This window comes from Macaca mulatta, chromosome 6, assembly GCF_049350105.2.
Source record: "Macaca mulatta isolate MMU2019108-1 chromosome 6, T2T-MMU8v2.0, whole genome shotgun sequence".
NCBI classification, from domain to species: Eukaryota; Metazoa; Chordata; class Mammalia; order Primates; family Cercopithecidae; genus Macaca; species Macaca mulatta.
This window is the reverse complement of record NC_133411.1, coordinates 79647911-79665372: the sequence shown is the minus strand read 5'-3', so window position 1 is coordinate 79665372 and position 17462 is coordinate 79647911. Positions and strand designations below refer to the sequence as shown.

The following is a 17462-nucleotide window of genomic DNA, read 5'->3' as shown; positions in this document are numbered from 1 at the left end:
ACTTTTCAGTCCTAATCTTAAATCAGCCTCTTGGTGGCATTAGCACTGTTGACCTCTCTGACCACCATGGCTTCCCTCTTGGCTGCCAGGAGAGCAGCCCAGGCTTTTCTCCGGCATCTCAAGTTCATCCACTTCAGTCTCTTTCAGAGTCTCTCCCACTTCTTCTTGCCTCACTGATGTTGGGCTTTCCTAAGCTTCTGTCCTCAGCTCCCTCTGACTCTACCCTTTCCCTAGGCAATCACATGCACACTCATGGCTTCAGCCTCACAGCTGGAACCACAGCCAGACTTGTCTTCTTAGAGCTCTAGCCTGACCACTGGCCTCTCCATGGCCTTTCTATAGCATTTAAAGCAATTTCAACCCCAGCTGCATATTAGAATCATGGCAGCTTAAAAAAAAAAAAATCCATGTGTGAGCTTTACCACCACAGCTGTTGATTTAATTGATCTGGATAGGACCTGGACATGGTTATTTTGAAATCTCCCTGACTAATTCTAATGAACAGCCGGAAATTAGGACACTGAGGCACAAGGCACGTATACGTAGAGAGCTAAAGTGCTTTGGACAAGAATGCCTTTACATGCCCACACTGGGCCCTTCTTCAGGATAATGAATCATGACTCTAGCCCTTATACTTTTAAAGCCCTTTAAAGACATTACCTAGGAATCAGGATTGATGAAAAACAAAAACAAAAACACAAGACTTTGAGAAATGTCTCTGATTCAGAAGACTAGTTCTCCATCCGCCAACTCCCTTCCCACAGACAAAATTTGCCCTGACCTTGCTTAAATTCTGCAGCTTATTTAGGGTGTTTTTAAAGCCTTGAGCTGTCTGCCCTGTTCTGTCCAGCGCCCTACTTCTCCGAATGCCCCGAGGTTCTCCAACCACAGAATGACCTATAAGACCTGAACAGATGGGTTGAAAGGAGACACGTTACCAGGAGTAGAAGTAGAATCTACTAGGAGAATCAGAATAACTTGGAGCCTCAGTTTCCCTAATTATGAAAATGGAACTACCAAGTCCTTCTTTTAGGGAAGGTCTGAAAAGCAATTGAGATCATGAAGATGCTAAACTATTGTCATTTGTATTTCCAACTTGAATCCAGACTTAAGTTTATTCACACCAGGGCTGGAAATAACCATAAAATGTATGAGCAGGAAGCAACCTTAGAGATAATGCTATACAACCACTTTATTTTACAGGAGAGAAAACAGGCCCAGAGGTTATGACTTGCTCGAGGTGATGCTGCCAGCCAATGGCTCAGCTAGGATAGGCTTTCAATTTCCTGACTCCTAGTCCAATGTTCATTTCACTACTTCAGGCTTCCTAAGGGATGATTCTTCATCCATGTGGCTGGGCTTGAGTCATCACATGCCACCTTTTCAAGTAATAGACCCAGGCAGGGCACTCTGGAATGCAGGGTCATCTGGGAACCTAACCTACTTTTTTCCAAAGAAAATCAAAGCTATTACTTTCCCTTTCTTCCCATCCTGCCTCCCTCTCTACTCAAGACCCTGAATATAGCTCTCTGCCTGAAGCTGTGAAACTTCAGAAGCCTTCCTGCCTCTTCCTGCTATGACCTCAGGGTGTCTTTCCAGCACAGTAAACTTCTGGGGGTGAAAGTTAGAAGGGGACTCAGCCCAGACAGGCTGGATGTCTGCTGTGTCATGCCAGATTAACCTGTGCTTCTCTCTGGGCTGACTCGGACCAAATACAAGTCTTCTCTAAGGCTTGCTTTTCTTACTGATGAAATGGGCATCATAATGGTAACTGCTATGTGGAGGAGTTGTGAGGATTAAGATAATTTCCCCAAGGCAGAAGTCCTCAAGCATGGTTGTACATTGGAATTACTTGGGAAGCTTTAAAAAATGATGCTTTGGTCCTACTCCTAGAAATGATGATTTAATTGCTCTGGGCATCAGATTTTTAAAATTCCCCAAACATTCCCCACGTGCAGCCAAGATGGAAAACACAGCTTATCTGTAAAGGGCCCAGCACAGCACTGGACAACTGGTCGGCACTCAAGTGCTTCTCATTTGATTATAGTAATGATTCAAAGCTCCCTGCCCAACTAGAACTTCACAGCCCTCTAATGGACCTTCTGCCTTTCCGACTTTCTGGGAAGGACTTTCCTCCCCCTCCATCCTCCCAGTTCTACCCACAGCTCCCACCCCGAGTTTCTCTGAAACACTGGTCTCCCAAAGGTCAGTGAAGGAAGTAAAAGGGGTCCAGACATCAGGTGACTGTTCGCAGACCCATTCCAGTGGACACTCGGGCACCTACTGGTTGTATCTATTGAGACTGTTTACCCTCTCGGCGCCTTCCTCCTATAAAATGGGAGGAACTGGCATGCGTTACTCCCCTAGAAGTACTGGGCGCTGTGCTAAGCGATTAGAACAAGATGTCTTCTCTTAAGTAGGGTGATCACACTGCCTTGCCAGTTATTAACGGTGAGAAGAAAATGAGACAAAGCCGCTGCACAGAGCCCGGGCCAGCCCGCAGGCGGCGCCATTCAGTGGGAGCAGTGGTCTCAGACCCCTATCTATGTCGGGCAGATCTGCAAGTCCCCACGAGGCTACCTTGTGGAGTTGGAGGAGGTCCCGCAGGTGGAGGCGACCCTCCCTGCTGGTCTTGACAACACTTTGAAGGCACTACCTCGAAACCGCCCCCTCCTGGCCAATTTCCGGGACATTTCTCCACTCCGCCAACCGCTCAGCTCCGTTCTGACCTGAGTTCGAACTCGCCACGCAAGGGAAGCGTGCTCTGGGGAGTGGTACTTGGCCGCTGACCCGCGCGGACGCCGCACATGTCCCTAGGGTGCGCGCAGCACATCCACGAGAAGCTCACTCTGAGGCCCGCCGGGACGCGCTCGGCGGTCCCGGTCCAGGAGGGAAATGCAGGCTGCGCCCCTCATCCGTGCAAAGGCAGCTGGGCGCCCACCCGCGGGCTGCGAGCACTGCCCGGCTGTCCAGCTGCTGGACCAGGCCCCCTCCTCTCCCGTCTCAATCTGGCAGGCCGCATCTCAGAGGCCCCGCGCCTCCTAGTGCTCCGGAGGGTCGGGGCGGGCTCCCAGGAGCCCACCCGTCCTGAATGTTCCCTTTGACATATCTGCAAAACTAAACACCGGGCCTAGGCCGCGGGGGACCAGGCGGTGGAGAAAATAGGTCAATACCCGGCGGGTCACGCCACTAACAGCCCTGACTCCCGGGCGCTGCACTCGCTGCACGCCTCTGGTTCTTTGCCCGACGGCGCTGTGGGCCCCGAGGGCGACTCGCCGCCCTTCTGCATTGCGGCGGGTGGCTCCTTGCGTACAGGCGGCGCACCACAATCCCTACTCACAAGATACCGGCTCCAGTCCCGGCTCCTTGGCGTCCTCGCTGGAACCTCGGATAAGCCCCAACTTCTCCCAGCCCGTCACTTACTTTGATGGTAGAGTGTCTCAAGATATCACAAGTCTGGATTCCAATCCATCCCTGGCCATTTATGGCCACGTGACCTGAGACAGATTAGATCATCTCTGTGTGCTTCAGTTTTTCTTCTGTAAAATGGGGATAATATTCCTCCCTATATGGCGATGTTGTAAGGTATAAATGAATGTAAAACACCATAGTGCTAGGCATATAATAACTATCGTATAAGTATTTTATATTATCAATAAAGTAGGTGTCGGTATTACAATATTTACCTTACAGATTTTTTTTTTTTTAATAGTAGAGACGGGGTTTCACCATATTGGTCAAGCTGGTCTGAAGCTCCTGACCTCAAATGATCCGCCTCGGCCTCCCAAAGTGCTGGAATTACAGGCTAGAGCCACCATGCCCAGCCAACCCTACAGCTTTGCTGTAAGTATGAAATGAAGTAAGGTAGGTAAATTGCTTGTATTAAGTAGGAGGCAGATAAATGATACTTATTATTATTACTCCTCAAGATTCTCCTTCCTTCCTTCCTTTTTAAAATCTTGGCCTCTTCAGTGTTCATCCTGGGAAGGGACTGTGCAAGTTGGCGCTTCAGGCTTGGTATAAAAACGGCTCCTGAATTCCTGCCCAGTTGTAATTTCCTTGGGGATTTTGAGAGGGGCTTTTCATCCGTGTCAGGCTAGCACGGCCCTTTTGTTTGCAAGAGAGCAGTGAGTAAATTATATCCTGGGCTTAGCAAAGCAAAAAATAAACACGATGACAGTAGGACTTTTCGGATGAACTATTTCATTTCTCTTTTGTATTTTTTTCTTGATCGTTGATGGTCCACTGCAGACTAATGCGATGCTGATGTCTTAATATTAATGTTCGGAGCTAAAGACAGTTATTTGCCTCGTGCTGGTGGGGCGACTGGGCAGGGTTGGGAGCGATCATGAGGCCCAAGTGAAGGCAAGGAAAGATTCTTAGTGTCACTTTCTCCCAATACCTCACGTCTGAGTTCCTGGGCAAAACATCTTCCAGATTGTGGGTGAATTTAAACATCGCAGCTTCTTCGTTCAATCATAATTTTCTGCTTGAGCCAAAAGCTGGAGTGTCCTCTTGCACCGGGATCCCCCTCTGTGCTGCGGTTGAAATGGGAGCGTATAACTTTATATGTGAGACGTTTATGGGCCAGACACTGGCATTCCAACCCCCTCACCCAGGGCACCTGCTATGAAATATTGAAGGCGAGCAGAGGCTATCCTTGGAGGGAATGCTGGTGATGCCAAGCTCACAAAAACCAGCCGTTTAAAGATAAGTCCCTAATCAGGAATTGCACGCCCTCTCCCTCTCCAGCGCACTCTGGCCTGGCAAAGCCCACTTGGGAAAGTAGGTGCTACTGAAGAGTCACTAGCCTCTACCTGTGGGATTTCTGTCTCCAGGGTGCTTCCAAAATCTTTCGGGACTCTGTGTTCAGGCCTAGAACTCTTCATCCACGGGGCTCCAGTGCAACCCCCTCCAACCCCCATCAGGATCTGAAGGCAAGGAGGACCAGCGTCCAGGGCCTGGTTTCTGCGCACCCAGGATTTGTAGAAGTTCTGGGAAGAAGTTCTCATGGAAGCTGAGGGGAGAGAGACGCACGTCGGTGAGCTCTGGGCCTAGCCAAGTTTCTGTATTTTAAAGGCAGAACCATGTACCTGCCCTTGTCCTCACCTGAAGACAAACACAGGAGCAAAATTAAGCAGCGGAGCAACTTTCTGGAAAGGAGCTTAGGGAGAGAAAGCTGGTGCGAAACCGAGTGCGCGCTAGGCGTGTGCGCCCGGGGAGCAAGGCGTGCCCGGGAGTGTTCGCAGTGGCGTTGGGATGCCCGCGACACCTATGCGCAGTTATTTATAAACTCATTGCGGGCATCAGGGTACCCAAGACGCCGTTCGTGTCGTTTGTTCCCTTCCTCCTGGAAGGGAAGGGCAAACAAAGCAGTCCTTGGCAACGCTCAACTTCTCCGTGTCATACATGTGGTTTTCAATGTAAATGAATTTAGTAAATGCCAAGGCAACAACTCTGTTTATTTGTTTCCGTATAGAAAGATTAGCTAACGAACCCGAAGCCATCCTTCGCGCTTCTCTTTGATTCCGTCTCAGATTTACGGGCTTCTCCTCGGCTACACGACTCAAACCATCGCCCCCGCTCCCTTGGCCCAGGCAAAGAGAGCCCCAGGCTCGGATTCCCGCCGCAGCTCAGAGCAAAGCGATTGCAGGATTTATCAACCCCCCTCCCAGGACCTCGGATTTCATCTCTTTCTTTTCCCCCTGCATGTTCAGTTTGTTTTTTCAAGACCTAAGCAATTTTTAATGTACTCTATACTTCCCGCTTAATCCTCGTCGTTTATTGTATAATTATAGTTTCAAAGTGATTATGTAATTAAAATCATGTTTCGTTGCAGCAGGACTTCAAAAGGGCGGCAGACCCCCGCTCTGGCATTATTTTCTGGTGATGTAATAATTTCCCTGTGATATTTAAAATAAACACATTAGTCCAAGAATTCTAAACATGTCTCAAAGTATATAGTAGGCTTGATTGGCACGAGGCTGGGTTGTAAAGAAATGGTAAAACCTATCACTAGTTTAATATATTTCTATGCTCCCATGCAGGGTAAATTATAGGATAATGGGGCGCAGGCGATGGTAAGCTCTGTTTATATAATCCATTTCTTCACACGAGTTCCCATTGCTTTCCCTTCCCTTTGCTGTATGTGGTGGTTCTCTGATCCCCTGACCCCAGCCATGTGTTTTCACTTTTTCTTCTGATCTCAATTCCATGACCAGCGGGGAATAAAATACAAATTGAATAGTAACCATTCACAGGCCGCTCTTTTCAAACTGTTGTTAAAACCTCTTTGTCTTGTCTAGCGGTTGATAGATAAATGTGTTGTGTTTCGCCTGACTTTTTTTTTCCCCTTCTTCCTCTTTTTTTCCCGTGGCCAAGGAAAAAATAACCCTCCTCAGTCCAATTATGCTCTTTAAAAATTAAAACCCACACCTCCTTTCAAACCCTCTCCTGCGCGTCCCGCTCTCCCCGGTCGGCCCATTGGTTCGGCAGCGGTAGGAGACGCGGAGGATTCCACCTCCTATAAATAAATAAAGAAGCGGCGGGAGCCGAGCGCGGCTGGGGGAAGGCGCGGTGCCCCCGTGTGAGGTCCGCGCCATTGTCCCGCGGCCTGAAGGTTCATTTAACATCGAACCTGTATCGCCTCTGATCTCCTAGCGCAGCGCCCAGAATCGGCTCCGAGGGCTGGGGCCGCCCCTCCTAGGAATCGAAGGGGACAGGGGGTGAGGAAGCCTGGGAGAGGAAAGTTAAAATGAAAAATAAATCTCCTCCTTCGCCAGCCTTTTTCTTTTCATATCCAGACTTGCTTTCGGGGCAAGGTGGACAAGAGGCCGAGCTGTTTTACAGCTTTTCTCCAAAATGAGAAAAATAATAGCTCCTGATTTCTGGATCTTGCCTTTCCCAGATCTCTCTCCTTTCTACCTCCTCAGCTTCTTCTTGGGAACGTAAAGGCAAAAGAAACTAATTGTAGAAACTTCTATCCCGCGGCCCGCCCTCCTTTTCATCAGAGCTTCTTCGGGGTCAACGGCGCGGCAGCGTCTTTGTTACTCCACTGCCAACGCCCGAGGGCTAGGGGGCGGGAGTGGGAACTCCTGCGGGCGCGAGACCCACTGTTTCTGCCTCTCCAACGGCTCGGCTGTGTGAAAGCGAGCGACGCTGTCCTTCCCGGGAGGGAGAAGCGTCGCCACAGGGTGACTGGGAAGCCCTTTCCTTTGGGCGCGCGGCGCCCAGGGCGCACGACTCTGCCGCCCGGGTTTGCCCTCGGAGCGCCGGCTGGCCGGGCGGGGGCGCCTAGCGGTGGAGCCGGGAGCGCCTAGCGGTGGAGCCGGGAGCTCGCGACCGCCAGCGCCACCAGGCTGCTCTCCTCGTCCGGGTAGGGTTTCCTCGGCGGCGCAAACCCCCCGAAATCCTCGAGGCCGCTTGACAGCGCTCTTCGCCGTCGGCCCGCGTACCTGTAAACTGAGCCCCGCTCACATGCTTCACATTAAACCTCCGTGCCCGGTGCCTTTTCTCTTTTTTTCCTCCGAAAGAGTTCTTATAAACTTCCCTTCGTTTATGTAGCCTGGTTTTCATTGCTCCGGTTTTGCATGGGTTGCCTTTGTTTAGTTTATTAACCCACGGGGTTACTTTAACTAAACATTTGGGCTGAATACTTTAGAGTTGGGTTTCAACGTTTTCTAACGAAATTACTGAGTTTTTTGAAGCCGCACAGAGAACGCTGTGTTGAGTTTATTAGTCAATTTAACAGACTATAAGGGAGGAAAAAAAAATGCACTCAGGACAGTCCGGGTTCGTATCCACTGGGCGGAAGCAGCTCGCTAACCCTCGGGTCGGGGCTTTAACCGAGCGAACCACGCGGCGCGACAATTGGGGCGCGCTTCCAGCGGCAGCAAAGTGCTCACCCCGGACCTGGGGGCCTTCTCCGTACCCCAGCATCCCACCGGCTCCCCAAGGCGCGCGCCCGAGCTGCTATCGCTGCACGGAGTTCTGACCCGGCTCCTGGCCAGGCCTGCACAGCCCGCCCGCGCAGAAGAGGGGGGGGCCCTGAGACTCGCCTGTGCGTCTCCCGCCCGGCCACTCTGGCGTTTTGTCCCGGCTCTCGCCACGCAGTTCGGTGCCAGCGACTCAAGAGCACAGGGGCCCCCGGTGGGACAATCCATGGTAAAGGAGTACTGGTGGAATCTGCCAGAAAGATTGAAGACGAATGGGCAGCCGTTGAGAGGGGCAGGGAGCAAGCTGGCCACCCCATCCCGGGCTAGGGTGCGCCCTGGGCCCATCTGGAAGCTGTGGGGGCTTTGTCCCAAGCCCAAGGAACACCTGGGCAGCCGAGAGGGTTGGACGCACTGCGGGGTGCGGACTACCCTCCGAAAAAACGGCAGTTCCAGGCAGAACCCAGCCACCCACCGCCTGTTTGGCCTAAGTGAGCTGAAATGACCGAGATAATCCAATGACGATGCTGCTTCCCCGGTAGGCCCTACCTGGGGCAGTGACAAGGACTTTTCTCCACAGTTTCCTCATCAGCCACTACCAACCTCTTTCCCTACTCCACGGACTCTCTTCTCTTTTGTAGGATTTTGGCACTGATGCCAGCTAAGAGATGGCCTAGCCAAAACGTCCTTGACCTGTAGGCGTCTTGGATGAAACCCAGAACTTTGTTGTGTTTTTTCGGTGGAGGTAATGAAGTGGAATCCCAAACAGAAAAAAACCTTCAACTAGCTAGGCGATAGGGGGTAGAAAGGAGTGAAACACTGTTCTGAACACCTACCCCACCTACCCCGAGCTGGCCATTAGAGTTTCACATGGGTGAAAAGCAGGGTGTCTACTACAACAAGCAGGCCCCAGGGCTCTGGATCCCAACCCTTTAAAACTGAATTACAACAAGTAGGACTGTATATGCAAGAAGTTCAAAATTCGAAAGATGTAAAACTGTGTAACAGAGGCTCCCAATTCCCCTCCCTAGTGGGTTCCCCTCAGGCTCCCACTTCCCCTCCCTAGTGGGTTCTTGTAAATTGTTCTAGAGAAAATTGAAAGCTTTTGCAAAAGGCTTACCCCACTTCTTTCCTTGCTCTGTTTCCACTCTCCAGTACCCCCTGTTCATTTGACTCTTCAAAGCCTCCAAGAGGCCTCCACTTCCTTAGAGGCTGACACGTGCAGTGTCCCCTTTTTCCTAGTAGGGACCTGCTACTTCCTTCCTTGAAGCCTGCTAGCCTGTCAAACTCAGCATAGCTCAAAAGGACTCCTTCGGGTATAGGTGCAGCCCAGTCCCCTCTCCTTGCTAGTTTCCAAGTCCATGCTTTGCCTCTCCTGTCTTTTTTCCTCCATGTCGTCTGTCCCTTCTGTAGGCCAATCCTTGATTCCTCCTCATTTGGATCAGTGGGACAGCCTGCCAGCCAGCCTCCCATTCTTCCATTCCCTTCCCTCCAGCCCACCCAACGCTCACCACCACAGCAATTGTCTAAGGCCAACTTGATGTCCCTTATCTCACCAAAAGCCTCTGTGGCTTTCCCTGCCTCTGAGTCACCAGGCTGCACACTGCTGATTGAACAAGATCCCACCAGATCCACTGCAGAAGTTTGGTGGTGTCCCTGAGCCTGTCTGACTCGGTCCTCCCTGGGATGACCTTGGCTCCCATACCAGTTCTCTTGCCCACCTCTCCTGTGAGCACTTGTCTTCTCACCTTCTCCAGCAGTCTGATTCCTCTGGCTCTCCTGCCCCCAGACCTTCTCTTGAACCTTCTCACGCCTGGTATCCCCTTTTCCCATCTTTGCTGGTCAAAATCCTCCAAGGCTTTGCAAAACCCCTCCATCCCCTGACTCTCACAGTAATATGTTTGCTACCATTGATGTAGATGTGTTTCAGAGTCATTCAGGTGTTTTCCCTGTTTCCTCTCCTAGATTATAAACTTAATCCCTAGCGCATACAAAACAAGCGATAATGTTTTTTTTTTTCACTTAATAACATCCCCCTCACTAATCCTCTTTTCTCCACCCCTCCAATAAAAGAAAGCAAGAAAACTCCAATAAATACTGAAGTACCTTTCTCTTTCCTAAATCTAAATACTAGTTAATATTAGTTGCTAGAGCCTTACAAAAGTAAATCTCACGGAGGGATGCCTTATTTACAGGATTAGCCCCTTTAGAATACATGTGCATTTAAAGAGAACTGGTTATTTTAAGCCATCTCCACATTAGTCAGGGAGGTGGGGTGGGGGTGGGCTACATGGGCTGTTGTTCACTGCAGTGGAAGAGTGAATGGTAACTTAGGGCTCCATTGCTGACAGGTTTTAGATGCCTGGTGAAAATGTTGTCCCTTCAGAATGTTCTACATATTATCTATCGCTGAAGGTCTGAGTGACTACCCAGATTTCATTTCATTAACATTCTTCCTCATACTCCCTGCTCTTCAGGGGTAGGGAGGCCTTCTCTGCAGCAGAGGGAAACCTCTCCCAAGACCCCTGCATCTTTTGGTTTTTTTTTTTTTCCCCCTCCAATTTTCATGAGCACAGCTTCACATCTCTAGCCTATTGGTCTGAGCCACTATGGTGCCAAGGAGTGGAGAAGAAGTTTGAGCCCCTCCCCATAGACTCCCATCAGGAACCCTGAAATGAAATGTAATAGAAGTAAAACTGTGTTGACTGTGCTGGTGCATCCGTAAGCCCCAACACGATTCCCATCAGCCACATTGCTGTCCTTAAACCTCTTTGAGAGCTGCCACCGGTCAGACCAGGATTTAAATGTCTGACAGTCCTTTGACAGTCCTGTTTTGTAGAGAGATTTTTATGAATCTCCACTTCCGCTACTGTAGAGGGCAGAGTGGCAAAGGGTAATGCATTTTCAACTAGTCCTTGCTGTTCACCAACTACAACATTAAACACCAAGCAGGTGCTGGGGATGAGGCATCTTGTCCACTGCTCTGTGGGGGCTGCTGTGGACAAGATGTACAAAGGCCCTGCTTTCTTAGGACTTCCCTTCCTGATAGAGGGACTAGAGTAACGTATTTTGGGCTTAACCTCATGGTACCCAGTCTCAGCTGATGGAGAGAACACTGAGCTCAGAGTCAGCCTTGAGCTCCTCTAGTCCATCTATGCTGTTTATGTTTCTAGAATGATTCACTCGACCTCACCCATCGGTTTCTCACCTCGTCTCTTGGAAGCTTTCTGAAACTGACTAAGTCAATGTACACCCAGATCTTCTAAATGTGAAATATTCAGATGATCGGGTCTGGAAGTTTAATTGTGATTATAAAAGGAAATCTGATCAGTTCTGTGTAATAGCAAAAACAGACACACACTCCTCTCTCCTACTCCCCACCCCCAAGAAAAAAAAAAACAACAAACACCCTGGAAAGAATCTGAAGTTAAAATAAAAAGCAGCTGGCAGTGGGCCCATTGTGTGTGATGATAATTAGACAAATGTTTTCCAAGTATGGGATGATGTTATGAAGACAATGGTTAGGAGGAAAAAAACTTATGAAAGAATTTAGTGAATCAGTGATTCCTGCTTACCTAAAAAGGGTTTAAGTGACATACATATCTCACAATCTCAAATTTGGTACCTTTTATTCATTTTTTTTTTCATGCATCCTGGGAAACATATCTTCAGCTAAAAGAGTGAAGAAAAACTTGAGGCTTGATTTACAAAAATTAAAGCCACAACTAGGCCTTGGATCAAGGTTGTGTCCTGGGCCTGGAAAGCCTCATCCTTCATTGGCTCAAAGCTTTCCTGCCCCGAGGAAAAAGAGTTAAGAGTCTTAAGCTAAAGCAGCTCTTCTGCCATGTGGGACTCTGACTTGGTTGACCCTCTCCCAAATTGTTGTAATCCTGAGTCTGGAATGGATATAGATCCGGCTGAGGTGAAGGCTGCCTCCTGCTTCTGGGTGGCTTGGGGTCTTCTGAGCAGGCCTGGGTGGGGGTGGGAGCTACGGTGGAGGAAAAGCAGGTAACACCAGCAAGCTGGCCAAATCTGTGCAAGATCCATGCCTCCCTTTCCACTTCCCATCCCCCAACCAAATTGTGCTCTTTAGAAATCATACCTATTAGACATTTACACCTTAGTGTGAATTTTAAGGTCCTATGCTAACTCACTCAGGGTTATTTACCTTTTAAGCTTGGGCTTAGATGGTAGAAGAAAGTAATTCATCCCTATTTAAATAACTTCCAGTATGCAAACATGAGGAGGGTTTTGGTGGAAAAGGATTTGAAAGGGAAATAGGAAACTCTCTAAGTTAGATAGTGCAGGGCTGGGAATAAACTAGTGAAATCCCCTCTGCCAGAGCCAAAGAGAGGTAGCACAGTGGGCTAGAGATGGAAGAAAGAGAAACTGTAGGGAGACTACCTTGGTTTATTTATTTTATTTATTTATTCAGATGGAGTTTCGCTCTTTTTGCCCAGGCTGGAGTGCAATGGCATGACCTCGGCTCATTGCAGCCTCCGCTTCCCAGGTTCAAGTGATTCTCCTGCCTCAGCCTCCCGAGTAGCTGGGATTACAGGTGTGTTCCACCACGCCTGGCTAATTTTGTATTTTTTGTAGAGATGGGGTTTCACCATCTTGGCCAGGCTGGTCTCGAACTCCTGATCTCAGGTGATCCGCCTGCCTCAGCCTCCCAAAGTACTGGAATTACAGGCATGAGCCACCGCACTCAGCCTGGTGCCGTATTTTTTCACACAATTTTAGTATGAAATTGTATAAAACATACAATTTTAGTACGATTACTAAAAAGCAAACTAAATCAGGAGTCTACCTCCAGAATAGGAAACACCTCAGTCTCTGATTCTGTTTGTGAAGACGTGAGTGTAATAATGTGCCCTCTTACATTCATATTCTTTACTCTAAGACGCTGACAGTAGCTCTCTCAGCCTGAATTGTCAATATTACCTGCACCAAACTTTGGCAAGATAATCATTGAGCTATAAGGCTCCAATTACTATCAATTATAAACAAGGATCATTACATTTTTTATTTTAAAAACAGCTAATACATTCACATGGTTGAAGAATCAAGACAACATGGAAAGTATGAATCAAGGCATCTCATTCCTATACTGGTGCCTGCTCTCCACTTCCCTGGCCTTGAAGTGTATAGCCAGTTACATCGGCTTCTTCTATACCTCACAGTGTTCCTGTAAATGTAAGTGTATTTTTTATTCTACCCCACCTTTTTAATGCAAAAGATAACATACGGTTTATACTTAACTTGTCCAATCCATGGCCCACGGACCGCACGCACCCCAGGATGGCTTTGAATGAGTCCCAACACAAATTCGTAAACTTTCTTAAAATATTATGAGTTTTTTAGCGATTTTTTTAGCTTGTCAGCTATCGTTAGTGTATTTTACGTGTGATCCAAGGCAATTTTTCTTCTTCCGATGTGGCCCAGGGAAGCCAAAAAGTTGGGCACCCCTGGCTTCCACTGTTCTGTGTCCTTCGTTTTGATTTAAGTCTATATCCTGAGCTCCCTTCATATCGATGCACAGGGAGCAACAAGGATCTTAATGGTTCTGTTAATGAAGGCAGGGGCAGCTACTATGTGGAGGAGAACTTGATATTTGAGTACACCCTCCTACTTCTTAGTTTTTCCCTTCATTAAAGTTTTCCCAGTTTTACATGTGTATGCAATCTTCCTGGAAGCAACAGAAGCGGAGCCAACCTTCCTCAAAGAAAGGAAGATGGATCACTTTAGCTATTTTTTCCCTTTCATCTAGAAAAGCACTTTTTTGGGGAACGTTTTTATACATGGCTTGAGCTCATTATCCAAAGTTGGTCATAAAAAGAGAGTTTGCGCCTGCTTTTGGCTTCATCAGTCACACTCCAGACTCACATCTTCAAACCGCCCCCTTCCCTCGTCTGAAGGTCCGAGTTTCCCACTGTGAGCTGAATGTTGCCACTGAGGTTTCCACCAGAGTGCCTTCTCCGTACCTGACACTGATCCAGGCTCTGAGGCTTCAGCACCATCGGGTAGACAGAGGAAGTTTCTGCTCTCCTGGGGCTTACACCATGGTATGCGGGGCAGAGGACATACACTGACAAACAAGAAACATTCAGGTAGTGCCAAGAGCCATGAAGAAAAAGAAAACAAAAAAAACATGAAAAGGGGCAAGACACTAAGTAGGTTATGACTTCGGGTTGGTGGTCAGGGGGCCCTTTCTGAAGAGGTGATGTGGAAGCTGAGCCAGCTATGGGAAGATGTGAGAGAAGAATATTCTAGGTAGGAGTTAGAGTGAGAGTGATATCCTTCAGAAACAAACTAAGCATTTGTCTGGCACCTCATGAACAAGTATAAAAACCTGGGGTTCATCACGTTTCCTGGAGACCCTTGCACTTCTCCGATCCCCTCGGGATCTTATCAGTCTCCTGGGAGCCTCCTCGGAAGCCCTGGCAGCCCTTTTGCCCTCAGCCTGCCTTCCACCCCTACATCCCACTATTCCCAAAGTCTCTGCATCCGTCCAGCTAGTTTCCACTGTCACCACCTTTTGCCAGCCCTTATTGCCTCCTGTAAGGTTACACTGAATTTTCAAAAGAAACAAACCTTCAAGGCAATTGGAGAGAATGACAACTTGACAGTAATTAGGGCCCCACAGTCTTGGTTTGTTTTCATTACTTTTACATGGTTATGACCTGGCCCCTTCCCCTACCAAAAAAGATCAAGACTATTTCAAATCCTTACCTTGGAACTGTGGGCTTTGTTTGGTGGCTGACTGTTCCTTTTGTTTGTTTAAATCGTGCAACTTCTTTATCTCCTTTATTTATCTCACCTAGCTTGAATAGCTACTTGTCGGGAAATTGATTACCTTTGTTATGCACACAGTTACAAATGTGTAGAAAGTATGAGACAGAAAGAAAATACTTAGTCTCTGGATCTAAGATGTTGTGTCCGCATACATAGCCAGGAGATAACTGAAGAAATGATCTACTTGTTTAAGCAAACACAAAAATAAGTGTTTTTGTTTTGATCTAAGTCACTTAGCACAAATAAAGACTTCTGAAGATAAATTTTTAAAAGAACCTACAGAAGGAGCAGGGCCCACGCCCCCTGCCTGTGAATACGCCTGTGTTAGTTTAATATCCAGGCCCCAGGTCTCCAGCTCTAGAGCCCCGGTAGGTGGACCTGCAGGGCCCCAGGGACTCCTTTCTCTCTGGGATCCCAGGAGTCTGATATGATATGGCAGACCAGCCTGCTCCTGGGGTATGGGACTGCTTCCCTTTCTTCCTGGGCTGTGCTGGCTGATTATTTCTACGGAGGTAGGACTGAAGGAGAGGAACAGGCAGGGAATAGGAAACCCCATAACCTCTCAAGTCTAAAAGGGTAAATTTGGCACCAAGTTAGGGATGCAGGCTTTTATCACATTTCTGTTTCTGGACAGCCCTTTGTGAGTATTCCGCGGTGAGTGAGGTTTAGTCAAGCAAACTAGAATGTCTTTTACATTACTTTTCTCATAGGAGCAGTGCCTCACACTTGGTGAGCATTCAGAGTAGGTTTGTTGACTAGATTTCACTTGTTCATTCAGCAGATATTTTATTGAGCACTTACTTTGAGTCAGGCATAATTCTAAGGATTGGGGATACAACAATGAACGGACAGACAAAAGTTCCTGTTCCTGAGGAGCTTACATGTTTTGAAACATTGGGAGCAATTCCAGTTCTGCCACTTCATATAGGGATGATCCCAGGAAAGTATTTTCCCTAGTTCAGTTTTCTTCTATCTGTCAAAAAGTTTGACTAAAGCCTTTGAAGACCACGGCCTGGCTCCAGTCTCAGCCCTCCCCAGCTGCCTGCCCATGTAACTCTCTCTGAGCTTTGGTTTTCCATCTGAAAAATAGGCATGATAATGCCTTATTAGAGATATTGTGGTATTAAATAGATAGCATACATAAAGTACTGTGTGTCGTATACAGTAAGTGCTAAATGACTGCCATTATTATTACTAGGTGCTCTTGAGGATATAATAAAAAATTCATAAAGTATAGTTTCTGTCCCACTGGGATTCAATATCTACTCAGGAGGCCAGACTAAAAGCAAGACATAATCACTGAGCAATGCCAGAGAGCATATAATTAAGTGGTTCAGTAAATTGTAGGGTGCTAACTATAAATGCCATAGGAATTCAGAGGAGGAAAAGATGGATTTAGGCTGCTGGAGGGTTGGACTTGTGCCTGGATCTGCAGGAGAGGCATAAAGGAAGATTCAAAGGGCCTTTCTAGGCCCGAGGACTGAGGCAGAGGTGAGCGTGTGGGTGGTAAGAAGCTGGCTGTATGGAAAGGTAGAGTCAAATCACAGCAGGCAGGGAAAGCCCAGCAATGGAATTTAGACTTGGTATGAGAAGAGAAAAGAGACATCAGTCTTAAAACTCCCACTCAGGTCAATCTAGGTCAACAGAAGAGAGAGGAGAATACTACTGTCGTTCACTCTGGGTCCTCACCCTCAGTAAGGAAGGCAGACTGGTGGGTGGGTAACGGAGGAGGGGTCCTAAATAGGGCTGTTTTGGGGAGATGTGAGAACTTATTAACAACCCCCATAACACTAGTCAGGGATTAAGTTAGTAGGCTTGTGAAAAGCACTTTAAAACTAAGCAGTTTGATTTTTAGTGTTAATTTCAGGGTATAATGTAACCTGTAGGGATGGCGCTACTATTTGACTTGCCAGTCTGGGGCAGGAGATTATAAGAGTTGGTAGAAGCATGGAGAGGACAAACACCAACCTTTTGTGCTTGCCTCCTTCCCACCTCTCTGCCACCTTTCTCATACAGCTGAGGCTGGCAGTGGGGCTCAGGACATTAACACTGCTGCTTCGTTTCAGGGTCAGATTCCCTATTTGACCAGAGGATCTTGTGATCTGTGCTTTCTGTTTCCATCCTTTGGTATGAATGACCATCACAAGCAGTGTTCAGAAGACATGCAGTTAGGCATGCCCAGTAGTGAAAAGGATCCTTTATATCTCACCTTATTTAAACCTCGAGGCTCAAAACATTTTGCAAATACCAACGCAGTGGTCTTCTTCAAAGCCTAGATAAGGTAAAAGTCACAAAATAAGGTTAGATAATTCTTGCAGGTTGATGTTATCATAATGGCTAGGAACCTGAGTAGAAAAACATCAATATGCAATAATCCAATTCAAGTATCAGGGTAGGAAAACCGTGTTCCTACTTTTCAGATTAAAAAAGAAAAGCAGAGAGCAATCAGATAATCTGGGCTTGCTGAAGCTGAGGGAAAGGGTAGGCAGAGAAGTAGGCCCCCAAAGTCCTCTAACACATCACACTAGGTGGCTGCAATCAGAACATTCATTGGTGGGATGACTAAATTAATGTAACCAAGTGTTCTTTGTTAAAAATTTATTTTATAGATAGTTTTCTTAATTTTTAACTGTAGTAAAATATATATAACATAAAATTTATCATCTTAACCATTTTTAAAATTATTATTATTATTTTGAGAGAAAAAAAGCATCTCACTTCTTGCCCAGGCTGGAG

The 17462-nt window shown here is 47.5% G+C and overlaps 1 long non-coding RNA gene across 1 annotated transcript; it reads right to left on the bottom strand.

Moving 5' to 3' along the window:
- Nucleotides 1-12934: 12934 nt before the first annotated feature.
- LOC114678819 (uncharacterized) lies at nt 12935-16998 on the bottom strand. The gene is made up of 2 exons (XR_003730368.2): nt 16936-16998; nt 12935-14019 (listed from the first exon to the last, which is right to left on the bottom strand). It is a non-coding gene; the product is annotated as an uncharacterized LOC114678819 (long non-coding RNA).
- Nucleotides 16999-17462: the final 464 nt, after the last annotated feature.